The sequence below is a fragment of the Phaethon aethereus genome (assembly GCF_964289735.1).
Source record: "Phaethon aethereus genome assembly, chromosome: 11".
NCBI classification, from domain to species: domain Eukaryota; kingdom Metazoa; phylum Chordata; class Aves; order Phaethontiformes; family Phaethontidae; genus Phaethon; species Phaethon aethereus.
In genome coordinates, this window is record NC_138587.1 from 9880722 (window position 1) to 9904023 (window position 23302).

Sequence of the window (23302 nt, forward strand, 5' to 3'; positions counted from 1 at the left end):
GATAAATGCTTTTTTTTCTGATTTCTCTTTTCAAATAAATGTCTTTGTTCCATCAATTAAACCTTCAGAAGAAAAATGGTACAAAGATCTCGCATTAAATATTGTTGCCTACTTGCATAGTCATCAATAAGACAACAAATGACTGAAAATGTATTTTAGTTCCTTCATGATGAATTTTTTGGACTAAGTAAAAACAAAATTTGTGTTTCTAAATCCATTTAGGCAATGAAGTATGCCAGACAGTGCATTTCTATACTATTATTATGCAGTAAGTGAAGATTAGTTTTGTGTTGCATGCTTCATATGAGAAGATATAAAATACTTTACACTGCGTTATAATAAAGGAATAATGCTTTGCCAAGTTACGTGCAGTCATGAAAAAATGCAGTAACAGAAACAGAAAAGTGTGGAGATAATGAGCTCCAAATTGGCCTGTGTCTATAGTTATCACGTACTTTGTCAGTCGTATCAGGATAAATAAATATTAATGGTCTTTGTGGGAGGACAGACCTCTCTGCTCTCTGAATAAGGAAATTTTTTTTAGAAGGATGAGAACAAGATGGCAGCAGAAGTGGTGTTGTTAACAAACACACACAACCCCCCCCCCCCCCCACTATTGTTTGCAGGATATTATAAATTATTTTAAGAAGATACGATAAAATCACACAACAGAAATGGTTGCTGGAAACGAGGATCTTTCCTGACAGACATTTTTAATAATTAAACAATCTACTTACCTGCTGTTTTAGCCATGAGTTGTTAATTATATCCTAAGTTGGCTTGTGGAAATTTCCTACCATTAATAAACGATACATCGCTACTGGGTATAGTTTCTTTTCCTTCTGAAATACTGATCAAGCATTTAGTTGCGATAAGTGAATAGTGTTACCTCTGCATATAAGGATCAAAAAGGGTTTTATTTACTGTAAGTAAACGTGCAGGAGCACAGGCAGAACATACTGGTGAAAAAAATTGGCATTTTGATGAAACTTGGAAAGTTTGGTAGAACTGAACAGATATGTGTTGAAAATGTTTAAAAAACCCCAAACCAACTCCAAACACACAACAAACACCCCCACCCACCCCCAAACCAGCTACCCAAAAACTCCCTAGATGATGGGAGGACATCATAATGATCTGGCTTTGTTATTGAAGGCCTGAATGACTCTAGCTGTGAAAATCACATGCGCAAGGGAACCGGACAAGGATATGCATTAGTATCCTTGTCTGGTTTGTTTCTGCATGTGATTACCCTTATTATTTGCTATGGCAATATGTTGTCTGCTCAAAAATTAGGGACAATTAGGTAATTAAAGGAATAGATGTAGGAAAGGCTACTGAAAATTAGGTGCACATGCCAACAAATGTGGTGGTATTTGTCGCTGAGCCAAGATCAAGAACTAAACTGTCTGGTGTGAGATTGGTAATTCTGGAAATTCCTCTGGGTTCAAACATACCCATGAAAAACTTGAAATTGTAGTATTGGATTTAATTACCAGACCCAGAAGGTAGTGTCCATGTAGAGGTTACTTTGGTTTGCTGTTATCATAGTGTGGTATGATGAAGAGTAGGACACTGTTTACCATTACAGAATTTGCCAGCTTTTGGGTGGGTTGAAAGGAAAGCAATATTTCAGTTTGTCTTGCAGTGGTGTAAATACAGACATAAATATGCGTATGTACTTGTTTATGTGTATGGACTTGCTACCCAGAGAACAAAATGGAAGAGTAGTGGTATTAACAAGTGAATGAGAGTAAGACTGGGCCAGAGCGGGGGCAAGTTTTGGTTTGTGTTAGTATTTAAGTATTCTCGTTATCTATGTCCTCTGGCTGGGTAACTGTATGGTTAATAAGAGCTATTCTTCATGGTCGTCTGCAGTGTACATGAGAAGAATCAAGAATTGATTCTGAATTCTGTGTTTTCTGAATTAGTGAAAAATGTGTTGCACTATGAAGAGTGGTGGGTGATAACACTCATAACATTACTACAGTTTTACAGCTACGAATCTGTCCCAGTGACTACAGTGCTTCTGAAAGCTATGTCCATTATCCTCTTCCCTGCTCAGGACTGCACTTCTGTTTAGCTGATACGAAAAATGTTGGATTTTGATACTGGGTAGCAGTGCAGAGAAAGAGACTTGAATTTTTGGTTGTTTTAGATGGAAGAGATTCAGCTTGCATGCAAGGATGTGTAAGGTCTAGCCGTTGCTCACAGAAGTTCTTGTCTCATTTACTATGTGCTAAGCATATAAAATAAAGAACTTTATTTGTTCTGTAACTATTTCATTGGTATTTCTCTTTAAGTATAAAGAGATCTTCCAGTAGAAAGTGCTGCTGCACTAAGTATTACATTAAATACCACTTTGAATAGATGTGAAAAATTAGCTGGAGCTTCCAGTATCCATGATTTGAACTCCTTGCATCCCCACTTGACTTTTGTTGAATGGATGTCTTCATGATTGTAAACAACAAATACTTCTCTCAACAGTGCTACTTTCAAGTAAAGTCTCTGTTGCAGCAGGTAGCATTTAATGGGGTGGGACTTACGACTTTATGGAAGTCAATTCCTGAGAGATGAATTTATGTACAAACCTGGGAGGATCGGGGAGATTGATAATGATCTATTCACAGGGCAGCTGTCAGGAGGGACAGGACTGCAGTGCGAGGGATAAATGAAGATCTTGGCTCAGCAACATAATACTTCACAGTGACAGCAAAAATAAGATGACAGGAAAGCTTTATATTGATCAAAAAAAATACTAGCCTTGGGCTAAAGGAACAACGGGATTAGCAAAAAGTGATGCAACTGGCATTCAATGACTAAATTCTGACATGATTCAGTGGACCCACCTTGGAAAACCTGTGAATTCGTGTGTCAAGGAGAGGGTTTGATGGCTGTATTAGTGCTGAAGTATTCTTCAACTGGATGAAAACAAAAGAAAAACGGGTACATAAAGGGACATGTGAGACTGTACTGAGCTCCCTTCCAGTTTTTCTTACACTAGTGTGCTGATATCCCCAATGCCACAAGTTGAGGAAGGGCTGCATTGACTTCTGAGTGCCATGGAGACAGCTTTCTCCTTTGACTGTGCTGTGTGCATGTGGGATGGCGTGACTTACTGCCCACCAAACAGATAACTGGACTTACCTTTGTGAAAGATGTTCCAGTTCACCAGGTTTAATGTGCTGTGTTAGTGTGCTTATGTTTTATGAGAGCTACGAACGTTACAAGGAGAATTGTCACTTTTTCCCCATTTGTAACCTGTTTTATCGTTTAGATATGCTAGGAAGTTTTGGGCTCGTTCTCAGTATGTGTAGATCTTTAACCATGAGACATATCCTTGTCTGATTTTTAAGTTCAGTGTATTTTTTCTTTATGGAAATGAAGCACAATGGTACCCGTTTATATCGCTAGTTAATTATTTTCGTCTTTCTTTAAAAGTTGCTGTAGCATCTTTTAATCATTTTTGTGGGGTATGCTGGCTTTGCTGCAGAAGAAAACTTGTCAGACTGGTCTAATACAAATAGCTTGATACTATTTCAGTCTTATCCCAAAAGTGCAGAATGGTATAGCCTGGTAACATTAAACATTACCTGTAGATAGGAGATTTGGAATCTGTTCCAACTGTTAAATGCATGGTTATCAGCTCTGGCTGAGCAACAGTTTAGTCTTAGATTTAGATTATAGGCAAGGTAGCTATTGCTATCACTAAGTGCAATAAAGGTCCTTGGAATCAAGGCAAACACCTGTGTTCCAGCCTCTCTCTCTTTTGGGTTTAACAGAAATCTGGTCCTCAAGGTCTGAGAATGGATTTCTGTTCTGATTTTTGTGTTTTGCTATCGTTGATTTTTTTTTTTTTTGTGATAATCACATCTTTCATTATCAGTTTGTTTTAACAGTAAATGTCTAATGCCTCTGCTACTTTGGTATTTTCTCCTCCCTCTTGATATGATGAAAAAGAATCATTCTGGGGCCTTTACTGCTTGCCCTATGTCAGGCAACTTTCTTGCAACTTAAAATCGGTTTTCCTTGGTTGCATCCTGTTAGGTGATATTTGGGTTTGCCGTGGCAGAGGGAATACGTGCTTAATAAAACTGTTGCCAGAGTTATTCTAATGTTCATTGATGATGGAGGGCATGCAAATAAATAGTTACACAACCCAGCATTTCTCTAGTTTTCTATTGGGAATAAGGAGGTAAAAGAAATCAGTGTCTGATCAATGGAAAAGGACCAAGTTGTTAGAAAAATATATTTCAAACAGAAATATTTGAGATCGTTGCAAGTGTGGGAAAATACACCAAATAGGTAGGAACTATAAAACTGGAGTTGTGTCCTTTTTGTTTGAGCTCTTTTTGTTTTTCCTCATGACAAATATTTATCGGTTTCTATGCCTTGGTATGTTAAGAGCTAACAGTGAGACAGCCAATTTTGCTCATTTGTTTTTTAGGAAAGATTTATTTTTTTAAATTTTTTTTTCCTTTGAAAATCAGTTTTTCTAGGCATGTTTGAAAATCTGTGAAAGGTGGACTGGTTAAAAGGAAAATGTCTTAAGACCTAATCCTGTAGTTGTTCATAGCCGACTAAAATCATGAATCTTCCTTTGAGATCACAAACTTTGTAATCTGCTATTGATAGTCTGTCTCTTGTTGTTATATTGTGGTAAAATGATAGGTATAATCTTGTCTGTACATCTTAATTTTAATTTTTTAAAACCACATTGCTCATGAAACAACGTTAGTTGTAAAAATACTTTTAAAATAACAGATGCTTAATTTTGTTTCCTATTCTGTTTCTTGAAGTTTGGAAACTGAAGTCATTGACATTGACTTGAGTTTAAGGGAAAGTTATGTGGGGCAGCTGAGCTGATCTAACAACTCCCTACCAGTGGCAGGGGACCTGTTACTCTGCTCTCTCCCCTCTGGCGTTCATCGACCCCATCCCTGAACTGGCTCAACTTGTAAGGTAACACAAAGCGTGCATTATGGTGGGTTTGAGTGCTCTTTCTGAAGTGCATGTGCTGGGTGCCAGAGCTGAGCAGAGGGAGCGTGTCTGGAAAGGCAGGGGACACGGAGGAGGAACTCCAGGGGTAGTGAAGGATTGCCCTTTTAGAGGCAAACTTGGAGCTTGTGCAGCCATCCTTTGTAACTTCACTCTTTAGATGTTCATGCAGCGATGCAGTGCATCCATATTTGTGCTAAGAGTACTGAAAGGCAAAGGACCTCTTAGATTAAATGTTAATTTATAGGCTTTTTAAAAATATGGCAATCCTGTTGCTCAATTTTTCAAAAAGCTGATGTAATTGTATGTAAGTTGTGGGTCAACTTGATTTGACACTATCCCTTTAAGAAGAAACCTCTCATTTTCGTGCTGAAATTAATCATTGTTTCCTCCTATTTAAACTGTTGCTGAGCAGATTAATTCATGTAATTTGATTTTTTTTTTAATCTTTTTTTTCAATGAGGGTAAACTAAGTGAATGGATAGTTTAAGGGGAAAAGGCTCACTAGACTCCTCTATAAGTGTTGTCTTGTATTCATTTCATATGGCTCTCTATCACAATGAAACTACTTCATTGTGTAATTTCCATGCATCTCCTTTTGCTTTTTTCTTTTTTTTTTTCCCTCAATTCTAATACCTGTTTGCTATTGTATTACAAAAGAATCAAGGAACCAGTGTATTTACATGAATGACATTTTAAATTCTAATGTCAAGGGTCATTAATGATTTTTGTTGTTATACCTATAAAGCTCAATATCTGCATACAGGAAAGACTGGGGTAAGAATACATTTTGGAAATAACTCTTTCATGTTAGCCTTTCACTTTCTGTGAGTTGCCAAGTACAAATTAAAAAGAATACCAAGTCAAAATAGTTTGCATATATTTGATTTTTTTGCATCTGTTATCCATAGCATTTGTTTTGAGAACTCGTGTTGTCATAAACATTTTCCACAATTTATATTCCTTCTATCTTTACAATCCTTTTTCCTTCAGGCTTTTTTTTTTTAGTTTTCTGGTTGCACATTTTTCTTGGAAAATGGCCTTAAAAGCTGCTTTTTAAAAATTGTAAATGAGATATACACATATATGCTAATTTGAATTGGCTCTCAGTTTTTTTCCTGAAGACAGAAATGTATTTGTTCTCAAATTAAATTAGACATTACTTAGTTAATTGGTAGAAGGAGCTGCATGCACGAAAACTTATAATTTACTATCATTACTGTATTATTAATAATGACAACAACGAAGCCACAGAGGTCAGTTTGTCAATGGCATGAATGATTATGGATTATGATGTTTTGAGTCATGTTAAAGCTAATTAAATACAACTTTGCTGTTCTTCAGAAAGGTGCAGGGTGATCTTAAATGCATTCATTGTTGGCTGGAACCAAGTGCTGTGGATTCCTGCTACGTGCTGCTGTCAAAGGTTAACCTGACCTACTGTTCAGTTAACTGCTGGTGGCTGTGCCTCCTCAGTGAATGGATTGCAATTTCCATGTTAGCTGAATAATGCTGCTGCAACGTGGCGTTTTGAGTGAAGAGCAAAGTTTCAGCACAACATTTGGTCGTCACTGTGGAGCATTATTCCTGTCATGGATTGAACCTTGCTATTTGTCTCTGTGTTGGAGCTCAGGGTGGATGTGCGCTGAGGCTGTCTGCGGAGCCATTGACTCTTCTCCAAGTAGCAAAGTTGATACCTTGCAGTTTGCCTGTATTTAGGGATGGATTAGATAAACGTGGTTCAAATACTAAGCGGTTACAATTAAGTTTTTCATATAACTTTTAAAAATAAATATCCAACAGGAAAAAAAAATGTTGGAAGTTTTCAGCCTAGCTTTGTAAGCACGAAATTTAATAAGTGGTTATGAGTTAAATATCTGCTATAGTGTAAGCTATCAAACGGGAAGGAATGTATTGAGCATTAATTGACTTTAATTGCTTGTGAAAAATCCCAATACACTCTCTTCAAGCTATATTAACAATTGAGTGCTGACTATAAGTTTACTAAACATAAGGAGAAGAACGATGATTTTATAGGTAAGCAATGACATTTTATGTTGGCAGCTTAAAGAAAAAAAAAAAGAAAAAGATGTATAGAACACTCTCCAGTTCTTCACTGTGGAGTGGATTAGTGTTTTTGTGTAGTGGACAATCATTAATTTGTGTTGTACAGATTACAATCTTAGGCATTTTTCTTTATCTGCAGATGTTATTACTGTTTTGCTTATTTGGTACATAAGTACATCACAAAAGACTTGATACACCTATGTACCATCTTGTATTCCATTGTAAATAAAGGCATGTTATTACTAATGTACTTTGCATTATGAAGAATAAGAAATAGGATAGTATTATAAATACAAATATACACTTTCTGCGAAAGGTGAAAAGTGCAAATGTTATTTGGCTTAAAATTGGTTAAAGTTATACAGAGATGATACGAATGCACAGCTGTGATATGTGAAATGTATATTTAAGAATGCGGTACCAGACCTCAACATTGTCATTACTAATTTGGGGAGACCAAGTGAGAAGGGGATAATATTAATATGAATATGCTTGAGATAAATTGAGAGTTCATTGCATTTACTTACTCTTTAATGAAAGAGGCTAATATCCTGCAGAAATAGCAAAGGTTTGCTTCAATCTGTGGACCAGTATGCTTTATGGAGGTTACTGCAACTTTGTTATTCCAGTTTGACAAAAAATATGGAAAGCTGCTTTCCTCTTTTGTGTAATTCTACTGCATGGAGAATGTTTCACTTTAGAGTCACAAAGAATTAAATTAACAATCCCCATCCCCTCACAGCAATTTCTTTACCCATCTATAGAGTTTCCTTTTGGAGAATTTCTCACTCTCCTTAAAAACAGCTGCTGTCAGATCTTGTTCTGTGGAAGGGTCACCACTATGAATTCCTGTGGATCGGTAGAGCCTGGCATGACGATAATAAACCAGATTAAATGTTTAGTATGTGCTGTGGTTTAACCCCAGCCAGCAACTAAGCCCCACGCAGCTGCTGGGTCACTCCCCCATGGTGGGATGGGGGAGAGAATGGGAAGAGTAAAAGTGAGAGAAATCATGTGTTGAGATAAAGGCAAAGCAAAAGCTGCACACAAGCAGAGCAAAACAAGGAATCTGTTCACCACTCCCCATCAGCAGGCCAGTGTTCACCCATCTCCAGGAAAGCAGGGCTCCATCACGTGTAATGGTTTCTTGGGAAGACAGATGCCGTAACTCCAGACATCCCTCCACCCCTTCCTTCTTCCTTGCCCCAGGTTTATATACTAAGCACGATGTTGTATGGTATGGAGTATCTCTTTGGCCAGCCTGGGTCAGCTGTCCTGGCTGTGTCCCCTCCCAGCTTCCCGGGCACCCCCAGCCTCCTCGTTGGCCAGCTGGCATGGAAAGCCGGACAGTCCTTGACTGCCCAGCTGCAACCCAAAACATCAGTACATTATCAACATTTTCTCATCCCAAATCCAAAACAGCCTCATACTAACTTCTATGAAGAAAATTAACTCTAGCCCAGCTGAAATCAGGACAGTACATTAACTAAAAATAACTTACTCTAATATCGCATTGTTCTACTTTATTAAGAGAGGCCCTGTGTTGTGATTCTGTGAAGGTGAGGACTTTGGCTTAGAAGGATCAAAGAACTTGCTGTTCTCTTCAAACGTTGAACAAGGATAAACCCACTAGATCATCCTAATACTTGACATTTTTCTTCCTGAGCTAGAGGACTCTTATCAGAAAACACATCTGCCTTCATAAAATCTGAAGCATAGGAAGACTCTCTTCATATTGATTATGTGTTTTTTTTCCTTGTTAGTGATTGCGGAATGTGTTTCTTGAGGAAAAGAAAATCATAAATGTTCCCCTTTATTTACTGCCTGAACACCTAAGCTTCTCAGAATTTCCCCTTCCAGAGGATTCTTCAGAGCACTTTTGGAAATCCATAGCTAATCACTTTGGTAGTGTTCTTGCAGTAAGTGTGATATAAATAATAGCACAAGTAGAAGCTTTATTGATTTAAAAGTAACAACAACAAAAAATTACAAAGGAAAATTCAACATTACACTCACTTTGTAAATACAACTTTTTCTTATTTATTTCATTGGCCTTTGGTTGCTTTATTTCGGAATCAGTGAACTTTGGATCAAACGAAAACTTATTTCCCTTCCACCTCTTCTTTTCTCCTGTCTAAAAAGTGTTTCTTTCCCCATGACTGATGATCTTTGTGTTTTATATACATCCTACACTATTTGAGTAAAGTCCAGAGCATCTCATAGTGCTGCCTAGGGAAATTTTATCAGCATCAGGATAATATTAAGAGGAGGAATCAAGCAATTAATTTATTTCAAGGTAAGATCAGCATATCTGACTAGATATTATATTACTATGTGTAGCAAAATTTCAAAGTTAATTTAGACTATGTGAAGTAAAGTCATCCTTTTTCGAATGCATGAGAAGAGATGATTAAATTCCAGATTCCAGTGTAAATTAGCTTCTAAACATAGAGGTTTGCAGCTTGAATTGAATCAAAGAGTGTTTCAGAGGTTCAGAGTGTTAACTATTTGCTGATGGCTTTGCTCGATTCATTTCTGGAAATGATATCTCACTGGGGTTGTCCAATTCACAGTATATAATGGATTAATGGTTTGGAACTTTATCTATAATTCTTTGGCTTTATGTCTAAACAGTTCATAAACTCCTGATATCCTTTTTTCCCCTCTTGAATTCATTAAGAAAATACCATAAAGGAAAGCTAGCCCTTTCTTTCCTTCATATTTTGTTATTTAGAAAAATGCACGGTTATAACAATATTCTAAACCGCTGTAAAGCAATAATTTAAAGACTTTGGGGAAGGAAGAAAATAGAAGTCCATCTTTTGTGGAGTCCCTTATCTTAAGAGGTTAAATAGACAAATTCATCAAATGCCTGATGGGTAGTGTGGTTACCTTTTTAAGGTTTAGAAAGCTAATATGCCTTTTGTCTGCAGCTCTTTCAAACAATGTTAATACTGTTACCATGGGTATGGCAGCTGCTTCAATACAATACAGAGCAACCATTGTTTTTATTCTTTGACTTCTTTCATTAACCCGTTTAGTACTAACCCTAATTCTAAAACGTGTTCTACAAAAACTGTGATTTCAGTATTTTGAGCTGGACACAGCTAGATCTGTCTGTGTTTCCTGCCATCAGCTGTTGTCCTGAGAGTGTTCTGGATCATTGTATTCACACAGAATTCTGCTCACTTCTCAGTGCAGTGGTTTCCCTCTCTATGCCCTTGCTTTTGTTAATCCTTACTTTGTTATGTTCAACATTTCTGTTTCAATTCAGTTGGCTTAGTTTATGTGAAACATCCTCCTTCGTAAGAGCAGCAGCACATCTAGGATGGCATTCTGTCTGACAGCAGTGATTCGAGGTGCTTTTTAGGGAGAGCACCTGGTCCCTATCCGTAGTCCATCTTGTCCTCGTAACATTCACAATAGCCATCTTTGATCTTTGCCTAGCAGCTCTAGTTCTGGTCCTTTAAATAATTAAAGCAATTTCTAATATTTTAAAAATGATCTTTGAATATTCTAACACACCTTCACTCTTTCCAGTTCTTCTTTTGGTACTATGTCTTCTCAATGGCAACATAGAACTTTTCTGCTGATTAGTCCTCTGTGGATCTTGGTTTTATCACTCTGTGCTCTCTGCTTACTTCCAGGGTGCTTCCTACTCCTTCAGGTAGTAAATAATGCAGTGAAGTTAAAGTATGGCCACCAAACCTAAACATAAATAAATTCTTTTTTGATGTGGGTAAGTGAGAGAGAATGGGTGAATACGGAAATAGGAAAAAATGGCAGGAAGAAATGTTCAATTTAATTTTTACTTTCCCTTTAGGTACACGAAGATAAAAACTTGTTAAGCATTGGATGCTTAATCTGCATTCCTGTGCAAAGGTTTACTTCATTGGTAGATGATATTTACTAGCTCATGAGCCTTAATAAACATTTTGAAACACCTTTGATACTTGCAATTTTCATGTTCCTTTCACTATTGTTCCTTACCCCTTAAAAAAAAAAGAGGGGGTGGGGAGGAGGCAAAGGGTGCTGACTTTGTCCAATATACATGATGTTTCCAACATCAATAAGTTGAAGATAAGCCCCATGTCTGTGGAAGCAACTCCTCTTCAGATATTCAGCTGTTGGTTCATATGTGCATCTGATTAATACCAAGGAGGCAAACGGCCAACTGTGGTTTCTCAACATTCCCAAAAGCATCAGGTCTTGCAAGGCAATAGTTTTTGGCTCGGTAATGCCAAGTATGAGCTATTCAGTGGCTTCTCTGATGTTAGTTTTCAATTCTGGAAATTATACTTCAGCAAAGAATCCATATTATTAAGAAATAGAGAAAAAACCAAGCTGGATATGTTTTTCTTTGTTCTAAATTAATAGAATTATATTTACCCAAATTCTCTGTTCAAAGATATCTGCATTTCACCAAATAATTTTTACTCCTTACTCAAAACCTGCTTCTTACCCACCCCCTACCCCACCGCCTTGAAATTCAAGCTGATGCGAAGCAATGCGAATAATTGATATGTTTTATTACTCATTGCTCTTGCATAAAGAAGAAAATATCTTTTACAGTTTACTATCCTGTGTAGTAAACTGGCTTTAGGCATGCAGCTATAGAGACTGCCATTTCTGAGGAGGTTTTTGGTTTTCTGACTAGCTTGGTGGGCTTCCATTTCTAATTAACAAGTCAACAAGCACTAGGGTGGTAGTAGTAGAGTTTAGCTGAAATGTAATCATCCAAACCCATAGTTTATGTAAAACTACTTTAATGAGTGAAATTACTCTAGAGATTAATCTGTCTTGATGTAAAATGAAAGTGCTAGGATAAACAATTGCTATTCCACTTTCCTTCAAAGATACAGCTATTTTTCTTCTAAAATGTTTTCGAAGCAGTTAGGATTTAGATGTTACAAACTTCTATGCTGGGATTTAGTCAATATTTGAGGTTTATATCCAGCACAGATTTGATGTTAGATGAAGTATAAATTGGACATTGCATTTCCTCTTTTCAAATGTATTAATACTAGTTCTGGTTCCAGATAAGTTCATCTCAAAAGAACACAGAATTAATTTTACAGGCCAGCTTGAGACATTCCTGCTGGCATGTACTAGAACCTGTTCAGTGAAGGTTTTGCAGACTGCTGTCACAGTATTTGTAATACATTTTAACTTTCCTTTGGCACAAAGATACCCTAATGCTAGTAGGCTTTGTATTTTCATGTAAATAATAGGATAAATGCGAAGCTACATAGCCTTGGAAGTAGGATAAGGAACAGGGTGTCATATCTAAATTCTGTCTCCAGCTTTGTCATCGTTAAGACTTTTGCCATGTTATTTATCCTTTTGTGCCTTGTTCAGTAAAAAGAGATAATGACACCAGCATAATACCATAAAGTGTTTTCAAGATGACAAAAACCTATAGTGTGGTGGCATTGATTTCTTTTAAATGCATTACTGGCAAACTTAAGTTCGGGAAACAACTTTGATCTTTTGGGAGGGGACATTCGCAAACCTGTATCCTGCATGCAAGACTTGGGGAATGACCATGCTTTGGGAGATTTAATGAGAGCCCTATTTAAAAAGTGCTACTACCACAGGAGCTAGGGGTGATCTCTCACCATATTGCAGTGAATTAGTGACTGGTCTATTCTTTTGCAATGCTCTTTAATTTTTAGTGATAGGTTAAAGATTTTGAGAAGCTAATCTTTATGTGGAATTATTCAAGTTGGAAAATCTTGGATTAATTAATCATGCAGGGTTTTAGTTTGCTTAAGAAGAAAACAAATGAATTTGAAACATAGCTCAAGGTAGCTGTTGGTGGTTATTCTCTTGCTTGCTTTTGTCTCTGCCATTCTGTTTCCTTCTTAAGTAGTGATACAAGCTTTTGCTTTTAATGCCAAGTGGTATATTCTGGAAATGGGAGTTGTCCTTTCATTTCATGGTTGTGTTTATAGTTTAGAGAAATTCTTTAGCCATGAAATGAAAAGAATGGGTGGGTGGCACTTATCCACAACTGTTAGTTCCAATTTAACAGTAACATCTGAATAAATATGGTTAGATACCATGAAGAAAATATTGAAATGCTTGTTCAGTGCTTTTCTAGATTCTGATCTAGATCAAGACTGTGATAGTTGAGAACTGCCATTTGAGGTATGGTAGCAAAATACTATGTGCTTTTCAGGTCTTTGAGACATTCAAGTATTTTCTTTAGTGACTTGTCTTTTCCCCCATATACATTGTTTAGATAACATACTTCTAGAGAGAGTGAAACAGAAGCATAAAATATAAAGACATTTAATGTCTGCAACTTAGTAAGGTGAATACACCCAGCAGGAGCATACTTCTGTAAAATGTTATGCCAAACATTAACAGAAAACAGGAAAAAAGAGAAGACATAGTCACTACAAAATGACGTCTTTGGTTGCAGCAGGAAGGGCATTTGACATAGTACTGTAGTGATTCCTGAAGTGGTAGAAATGGAATCCAAGTAAGTGTATTGATGTAGTGATCTAAAAAAAAAAAAGTTTTATAAGACAGCGGAATTCATGTGGTACTATTTTGTGTAGGATATCCCTTGACTAACCTTTTCAGATTTATACTTCATGCTGCCAGTCTCAGCATTGTAACTTGCTTGTCAAACAAGGCGTTCTCAAATACCAGGTATATGGGGCCATGGACATCTCCAGAGCTGTCCCTCCTAATTTGTGCCATTCTTTTTTGTTGTCAAAATGAAACTGTGGCCAACTACCAAGCTTCTTGCAAGCTTGAGTGTTTCGAGGTATTTCTGCTTGTGTTCACTGCCCACAGGCAAACTTTATTAGAATCAATTAAAAGAATAGAAGGGAACTCAGGAATGACTCAGTTTGCAGTACAGTTAGGGCTTGTTTTTCCCCACTTTACGGCTTTGTGGAATAGTTAAGTAAACCCCAAATACTCAACGATGATGCATTGGAAGTAAAAGGCACGTGCATGGACAGGAGAATGAACAAACTTAATATAGCATAAGGAGAATGTTATCCTCATCACACAATGAACTTATTTTATGTCCTAGACTTTACCAGTTCATTCTTGCCATGGGAACACAATACTGTTATCAATGCAGCGTTCCCCAGCCTTTCCAGAACATCTCAAGTTCATTATTCTCTGTTAAGGTATTTAGAAGCTGAATTGAGCAATGCCATTTCATTACAAAATATAATGATTGGAAAGAGGGCAAATGGTTGTATCCTGAATCTTGTTTATCAGTTAATTATTATAGTATTGCAGCAATTGCCTATACAGAGTGGAATACTAATTACATTCTGCATTTCTGTATGACAATGTAGTAGTTTCATCAATGCTGTTTAGCTGCATAATGCACACAGCCCAAACTATGGTACAGCAATAAAAATAATCTGTTTAATTTGCTATTAATGGATCTACAAAATGGAATGATACTAGTATTTTCAGAACAAGTGGTTAATTACAAACATCATTTGCATATTACCCTATGTTGCCGCTGTATTTATTTGTTGGTATTGGTTATAATTCTTTTGTGGAGAATTTCTCATAGTGGGACATGCAAGGATGCTAGTGTCAAACTGTCTAGATTTTGGCCCACATATCTTCCTTCTTCAGGATCCTGCACTGAGCGGTATACTCATGTAGGCTGGCTTTTATGCTTGCTTTTGTGGGAGGAGCAAAATGGAAATGGGATCTGAAAACCCAAGCAGTTGGCAAACATAGCATGAGGCTTAATTATCCAGTCACTGTGTGTTTATTAGGAAAAGAAGCTAGGTGGTAGTTAAATATACCTGAAAGACGATCAGCAGAAAACTCCCTCCACCAGTTCAATCATTGCCTTAGTGCATAATAGACCATGATAGAGAGGTGAGGATTATTCGTTTGTGGCAAAGGCTTTGTTCTACAAAGGTAGCTGGAATCAGATAATCAATATAATTGTTATTGACAGGTGTTGTCTTGTTAGGGAAAAGTACCACTGATTAGGTCTCCTTTGTGGACAAGGAAAAATTTAGTGCTAACTATAGGAAAAAAAATTAAAATTTTAAGGCTGAAGTTTGGATGTGTTGACTGTCCCTTGGAAAAAAAAAAATCATAAATCTCTTTGAATGTGTTTTTGTCTGCCTTTGAGCAGATTCACTGTAATCTCAAAATTCCCATTGTTGTCTTGTTTTTATTAAACTTGCTAGCATTCCCTGTTTATTATCACCTTCAGTAAACTCCAGTAAGGCTGAGCACACAACAAGGAAGTTTCTTTTTAATCTTCTACCTTTAAGTGGTTCAGTATCTTACTATTTTAAAACTACATCGTATGGACAATAAGCTGCTAACCCAAATAATAGGTTGCTTAGAAGCAGCTGAGCACCTAAATTATCTAGCTGCTTGCATGTCTCTCTCTTCATTGATAACTGAAGACTAGATGCCTGAAATTGGATGGTGTATATTTTGGCTACCTGCATTTCTCTCACTCCTGTTGTCTCTGGATTGCACAGTCGCAGCCTGTTAAATTTTCAGTCTCCACCTGTCCTGGTCTTGAGGAGGTATCATTTGATTCCTGTGTTATGACTGCTCCTAGGGATACGGGAATTTTAGGATAAACCATGATTGCTTAAGCAGGTCTGATGGGGTATTGCTCACTGCGGTTCTCTTTTGATAGCTAGGAAAAAAAGAGAATAGAAAAACCAACATAACTTGTTAGTGGAAATAAGAAGAGAACAAATTTGTAGCTAACAAGTCAGTGTGCATCAACTTCAACTCAAGGGCCAAGTCCAGCTTACCTTGGCTAGTCTTCTCTGTGCTTTAACTATTCTAAAATTCTGTCACTTCTTTTCTGATCTAAGGCTTCTCCTTTGTTTTGTACCAAGCTATGTTTTCGGTTGGCGATCTCAAAGATAAAAAAACCCAATTATCTGAAATGTTATGCCTTGAACTGCTGCAAACTATTAGTTGCATGCTTGCATTCATATTTTGCTTAGAGTCATTATATGTGTACTGTCCATGTCCATAATGCATCTTCTATCAAGAAGAATATGGAGCAGCATAGGTAAGGACCCATAGTCTTATCAGTCCTTTCACTAGCATTGGTCATCAGTTTGCTCCTGGCGTTAGCTCCCTCTCAAGGGAGTTAGGAAGAAACAACATCAGATTTTTCAATTCTTTGTCTTCTTGCTCCTTGGTCATTTACTCAATGTTTTTCTCCTTATTTTTCATCTTGGAGAAGGGTTGCAGTAGCCTGGGGATTTCAATTTCTTCACATGGAAAGTATATATTTGAGGGGGAGGTGAACAAGATGCTGAAAACTCTGCCCCTGCTTTTCTCTTGATTCTTACGAAATCTAACATGTAATTGTGCTGAAGTTGTACTTCACTTGACTTGGAATTTAGTTAACTTGGCTGAAATTGCTTTGTTTTTCCACCCTGCTTTTTCTACTCTAATAAGCAGAATGAAGATTGTTGCTGTTGAAATATGTGCACTTTCTGTTAAGCCAGATGAACCTGCAAATGTTTTTGCTAAGATTTGAGAAGTCAGACATTAAGGGGAATCAGAGAAAGGGTACTGGCTGGTCAACAGAAAGTTTATCCAATTCTGTCTCATGGTTAGGCTTATTAGGTTTCGTGTCTACTTCTTTGGAAACAGACACTGCAATTTCTTTTTATCAGCTGTGGCTGTAGACTCATAGAGTACATGCATTAACCAAGAAAATGGTCTGTGTTTGGTTTACTAGTTTAATCCGTCTTTTTTTTTTTTTAATGTTACAATATGTGTCTTCATATCTTTTCTTAGCAGACTAGCAACTTGCCTTCGGTTGTCCATTGCAATATTGCTCTGACAATTCAAAGAAGGAACCTGGTAGGGTGGAATCCTAATAAGTTTGCCAAGAATCATAATTTTCATCTGTTGCCTTCTGGTAAGATTTGATTCTCATCTGATTCTTTTGCCTTATTTACTCTGGCTTTTTTTCCTGATCTGCTTGTATTTTGTTTTAACAGTACTGGCAGTATTAGTATTTTGCAATGAAGGGCTTCTCTTGAAGGAGAAGTTCCTGTCATGAGTAAGACAGTAATCAACCTGTAGTGGATCTGGATATTGGAGTTTAAGAAAAAACGAGGTTTTTACCCTCCTTACTTATCACACTTGTTCCCTGCTAGCATTGTGTTCACTTGGTCTTGACTTCCCTTCGCAGCTGGGACGTCACTGCTGCTCTGGGGAGGTTGGACAGAAAGTTGTGTCAGCTTGTGTTGCACCACTGCCTGCAGTTACTGGTCTTGGGCATTACTGGCCAGGGTCTCTGGGCATCCCCTGGCATTTATATCCATGTATCTGTCTGATCTCCAGGATCTTCTCTTGTCTCCAGAATCATTCCTCCAGCTAGGATCCTGAGCTGCTTTTTTTCCTAGCCCGCTACTTCTGAGACCACTGCTTCTTTTTGGGAACCCTTCTCTTTGGCTTTCTCTAGTTTGTAGAACTGCAAGCTGTCTGGGTTTCCCAATCTAAGCAGTCTATATGCAAAAGTACAAGATGTCTTAGCCTCCTAATTGGTGGTTCTGTCTCATGTGACTCTCTTAATCAGAGGAATTGGGACATGCCACTTCTCCAGGACTTTAAAGAAAATTTCCAACCAGTTCATACCAGTTGCAAGTATCAGGCTTCTGCCTGACAGTTTAGAAGTTCAATTTTGGACATTCACTCCCTACAGACATATACGTTCAATACTCTGCTGCCTGTTAGCATGCACAGTGTAAACTATTTTTTCCAGAAGTTTTGCAGAAGTTCTGTATTTAAGCTGGTAAAACATAGATATCCCAAAGCAAGTTAGACTTTGTTGTTATTTTATTGGGTTTTTTTCTGTTTCCAGAAGCGCATGTCTCCTTAAGTTGTATTTCCAAACAGATTGTTGTGGAGGGCAAAATTTTCATCCACGCTTTCTGGTGGCTTCCATGAATGAATGGTAAAATATCTACGAAGTCCACTTTGAATAGCATTTGGGGTGAGATGGGAGGTTTGTATATTTTTAGTCCAAGGTTGCAACAACGTATGTATTAGCTGTTTAGGCCCAGGATACTTGTACAATACTGATTTTTCACTTTGCAAAAAAAGATACCAGGGTTTGTATTTAAGAAAATGGACTTGGGAAGTACTGTCTTAGAATAATGTGACCATAGTTGACATAGTAGAAAGATTAATATTAGCTACATCTGACTACTTGGTATTCCATCTTAGCATTTCATTAACATTGTAAGGTTGTTTTGCACTTGGTTTCCTAGGGAATATGAAGCATAATGTTGAAAGACGCCTAGTCCGGCAGTTCTGTCCTCTGGAGAGCTTAGAAACCGCTTTTTCTGAGGACCAACTCCTTTCAGGGTCCCGGTTGTTGGTCCTGTGCTAATTACTCAAACAAAACTTGCTTTTGCTTCAGCAGACATCAAAGCCAGTTTTGCCTAATTTATTTTTTGAGAATTTGGCCTGGAAACAGAGATGACTGCTTGGAAAGTAAGAACTTTTTGAGTTTCATCAAAGCTGTCCTGCATTAGACCATCCTTTAAGAAATGAGTCTTTGAAAGAGAAGTTTAAAATGGTCACACCAGAAATTATTAAACATTTATTAACTGAAGTATTCCAATATCAAAATAGTCTGATATTTCTACTCGGGCCGCTCAGTAAATCTGTGAGATTTAACTTCAGTTCCAGAGAAAGAATTTGACCTTATAATGTGGATGAAAGTAAGAGGAAATGTTCCTGAATTCTTTTTAATCTTTTAACTTGCTTGTAATTTTCCTAAACATTTTACCCTATAGGTTGAAATCTAGTGTCCATAAAGTCATCTGAAAATGCCAATAGAGAATTCTATTGCTAGTTTTTTTAAATCGGAAAATTATGCAGAATTTGTGAAATACAGGTAGGTTAATACGCTTGTTCCCATTTGCTAATATCATTGATGTTTGTGCCCTTGCCCCCTATACTGAGCTGATAATTTATCTTCGCATTAATGTGATTTGTGCATTTCACTGTGTGTGCAACGGCCCAGATTTTTGTGGTGCTGAAGCCTACTCACATTGGTAGGTCTATTATATTTCTGAAAACAAGAAATTGGATGATGCGGTAGGTGATCCAATTCTGTGACAGAGATGAGCAGAATCATAACCCTAAACTATGTTAGAAGCAAAAGCATTTAACCCATTTTAATAAAAAAGTGTTTTCTGAAGTGCTGAGCATCTGTTCTCTCTGTTAAGTAGTAAGTTTACAACATTTAGTTCATAATGTACTTTAAATAATGACTGTATTCTTAAATCATGATCTCAGAAAAATGAGAGAAGTTCAAGAAATCCACTTTAGTGCAAAATTTGTAGCTCAAGTTACAAAATACTGGTAATCTTTTAATACAGGATCCTCAACCTGAAGCGTAGCAAGGAATTCCTGCTAGTCTTTGATTTGGTACTTGATGTTGCTACAATTTTGAACAAACAGTGTGTATCTTCTTTCTGTCCTTTTCACCTGTGTCTGAAGACGGGGTGGTAGCGTTGGTTTTTTTCTTCCCAAACAGTATACAGATAGATAGCCTCTTGGCTCAGGAGTTTAGAATAACAGAACTTCTTCATCATGTAGGTAAATTCTGATTCTTTTAGAGAATCTCAAGTCTGAGAATGAATTGCTGCTAAGAAGTCAGTTCCCTCCCTTTCCTTGGAACCTCATTTAGCTACCTCAGTGGAAGCCATATATCCCTGAGCAGCTGATTTTGAACTTCAGTCCACAGTCAGAAGAGCGTGGGCTTCTGCTTTGTGGCAACCTTGAATCAACTTGTACCTCCTTATTTCCAGCAGTTAAATTTCACTAAAAGACAGGCAAATTATACTGAATAGCTTGCTAAAATTACTGTCCAATACAAGAACTTGCACTTGCAAGTTATTATGTATGAGAGCTGTGTTTACCGTTTAAGTAATGACAATTTTAAAATAAATTGACTATTCGTGTTCTTGATTGTTGCTTCTTGCATTAGGCAGCATCAAGCTATTCATGTCTCAGGTGTTGTCTTATAAAACACATACTTTCACGGAATGTTCTACAGTTGTCATCAATTGACTGTGACCCCATAAGGTTATAGAATAAGAAACTTTAAGTTTTAAAGTAAGTAACTTCTTCAGCTTAGCAAGTTTGATGTGGATGTCTGAGCAGCTACGTACTTTAAAGCAGCTGTCCATGACTAAAGAATTCTGATTTGACTTGCTACTTTCTTATTAGTGATACATGAAAACACGCAGCAAAGGAAGCAAAATGGAAGAATTGGAAGTATGCGCAGAATTGCAAGTGTTTGTTCTCGTTGGTAGAACAGAGATGTAGTAGGGTAGTCTCCTGGCTGGAGTGCTGAGATGTATAGATATAGAATGAACAGACTGGGAAGTGGGGTGGGGCACGGGGGAGTGCGTCCTGTGGAGAGGAGCGGTCTGAATGCATGGAGCTCTGCTTTGAAATAGGTGATGAGCTGGTTGAGAGAGCTTTTTGGGTAAAGATCATTGAGTAAAAACGATCATCAGTAAAAATCTTGCTCCTTTGTAGTGTTCTAATTTGAATACCAAGAACTAGAAATACTTGGCATCAGTAATAGTTTTTACAAAACCTTTTGTCTCAGCCCCTTTGAGATTAGGGAACTTTAAAGGGAGTGTATCAATATATTATGAAGTATTTGCATGTAATACTGAGCAACTTGCATACTAGAATTTAGAAGGCTAATGTAAGGTATTCCTACCCCTGCCTTGATATTACTAAGTAACAGGGGGAAAAAAGAGTAAAATCATAGAGGTGGGAAAAGCTGATTCACTTCTAAGAAGGAGAGATGGTAATAGAGAAATTGGAACAATTGTGCTCCTTAAAACTCTTTTTCATTGTGTCTTAAAGGAGGCGAGTAAGGCTGTGGAGGGAAAATCCAAAGAGGGGTGAATGAATAAATAACTTCATAGAAGTTCAGATTCCTCTCTGGAATCCTGTTATCTCGACTTGAGAGGGTGCTTGCATGTGGGATGTGCTTTGCCCAGATTAGAAAGCTGTCCTGTATGACTAATATTCTTCTTAGAGGCCTGGTGGATGGCACTTCAGAGATAATATCTAAATATGTGTGTTATGTAAATTTTGACCAATGTTCTTAACCTCAGGTGCAGAAAATAACTTCTGTCATTCTGTTCCTTGGTAGAAAGGATATTTTACATATGTGAGGTCACACTGCATAGAGTAGCGGAATTAATTTGTGCTAATATGAAGGAAAGGGATTTTCTAGTTCGCAGATATGTAGATTTGTAAAATGTGGATTATGCCAACTAACATGGCAGTATTTCTCAATGTATAGACAGAATGGGTGGGAAGAACGCATGCAATGCCGGTAACAGGTCTGGATTTCAGAAACTTCACCTCTAACAGTGATATGGAAAAATAGCACACTGGTTGATGGACAGGAAAGAACGAATTATTATTACGTCAGAGTAAGGGTCTGAGACATAAATTGTTAAAACAGATGAAGGAGCTACGTATATATTTCTCTGGTTAATACAGAAGATGAGAAGAAGAAAAAGTTTTGTTGTTACTTCTTTTTGTCCATGTGTTTTGTTCTAAGATCAGTGCTTCTATAAGGAATAGCAAGTGGCAAATATGCAGCAGTAACACTGGGAAGTCCTCTCTTCCTCTGTAAGGAAATGACACCATTTCTGCAGGGAGATTCTTCCCATTTTGAGATATCCAGAGGGCTAATTGGCACCAAAAATAAGTTTTGCCTGATGACAAAAGATTGTAGGGTTGATAAGGTCTACCGCATCAGTTTTCTGGGCACTGGAATAAACTGGATTTGATTGCTTAATACTTTGATTTTGGGGCCAGATTTAAAAAAATAAATAATTGAAGATTAAACCTCTTATGTGCTCCTATGAGTAGCAAGTCATTTTCAGATGTGTTCCGTATCCAATAATTCTCATTAATGTTCATACAAGTCTCTTTGAAGAAAACATGGAAGTTAATCTGTAGTCTGGAATACAGCAGGCTGGAAATAAAATAGATTTTTAGCATGTTCTTTAGTAATGAGATACACTTGCTTTATCAAAATAAACAAAACGAGAATAGATCGAGGCATGGCTAGTGTTTAAAAGAAATCACAGGCCTGCCTGATAATAAAGAACCGTTCAAGAGCAATTCATCCTTGGGAAACGATTACCTCTGTCATCCAGCCAAGGTCAGTGGCACATTCCGTTAATAGCTACATCAAAGACAGAAGCATAAATTAAATGAATACCATAACCGCAAGTCAGTTTGGGCAGAAAATGAAAAAAATGCAGTGTGCAGGGTCTCCTTTAGTCTTTTCAGGTTTTGCATAAGGTTTTGTGGTCTTTTCTGGGGTAATTTTTATTGTCAATAATTCTCCCAAATTGCTTCCAGAAGAGTCCAGGAAAATCGAATCTTGGTTGTGTTCTGGTAATGCCAAGATGCTGCAGCCCGTAGACAAAGGTCTGATTTTGTGCACACAGTTGGTATGTCGCTGAGCCTGGAAGTAGTCCTACTGAAATGAATTTGACTACTAATAGTTGTCACTAAGTAATAGAAGCCTCTGTCCTCAAAAGCAGAACATTTCCAGTGCTGGAAGCATGTAGACATGCACATGCCCTGGCAGTTGGACTCAACAACTAGTGCTGTCACAGCCAGTATTTATATGTACATGAAAGTAGTAATTTTATTTGTCTCTTAAACATTTTAAAAGTTGAAATATAAACTTAAAGGATTTAAATGATCCCTTAAATAAACCCTTTGTGCCCCGCTGTCCCAACAGTCAACCAGAAGCCCTTACCACTGCTTTTTTTGCAGTGTGATTTATAGATTGTAAGTAATTCTTCCCAATGTCTTTTACTTTGAAGTCTAACTTTTGAACTTTAATATACACTACAATACTAGATTGTTACATTGGCAAACAATTGGTGGATACAAGGTAATAAGATTTTGAAGCTGTTTGCTCTTGCCTACTTTAATAAAAAAAGAAAAATAGCAGCCGAAAATGTGACTAATATAGGCCTGAATGATCTTAAGGCAAGATGATCCTGTTACTACATGAGAAACCTTGCTTCATGTCACATGGGACTATTGGGAATGTTCTTTCTGTCTGTAGCCTTTTAAGAAAAATAAACTTTCATGTTAACTAATGTTTTGTGTTTCCTTTCACTTCTCTGTATGTATTCCCCTTGTCTATCTGTTGTATCTGTTCAGATTGGAG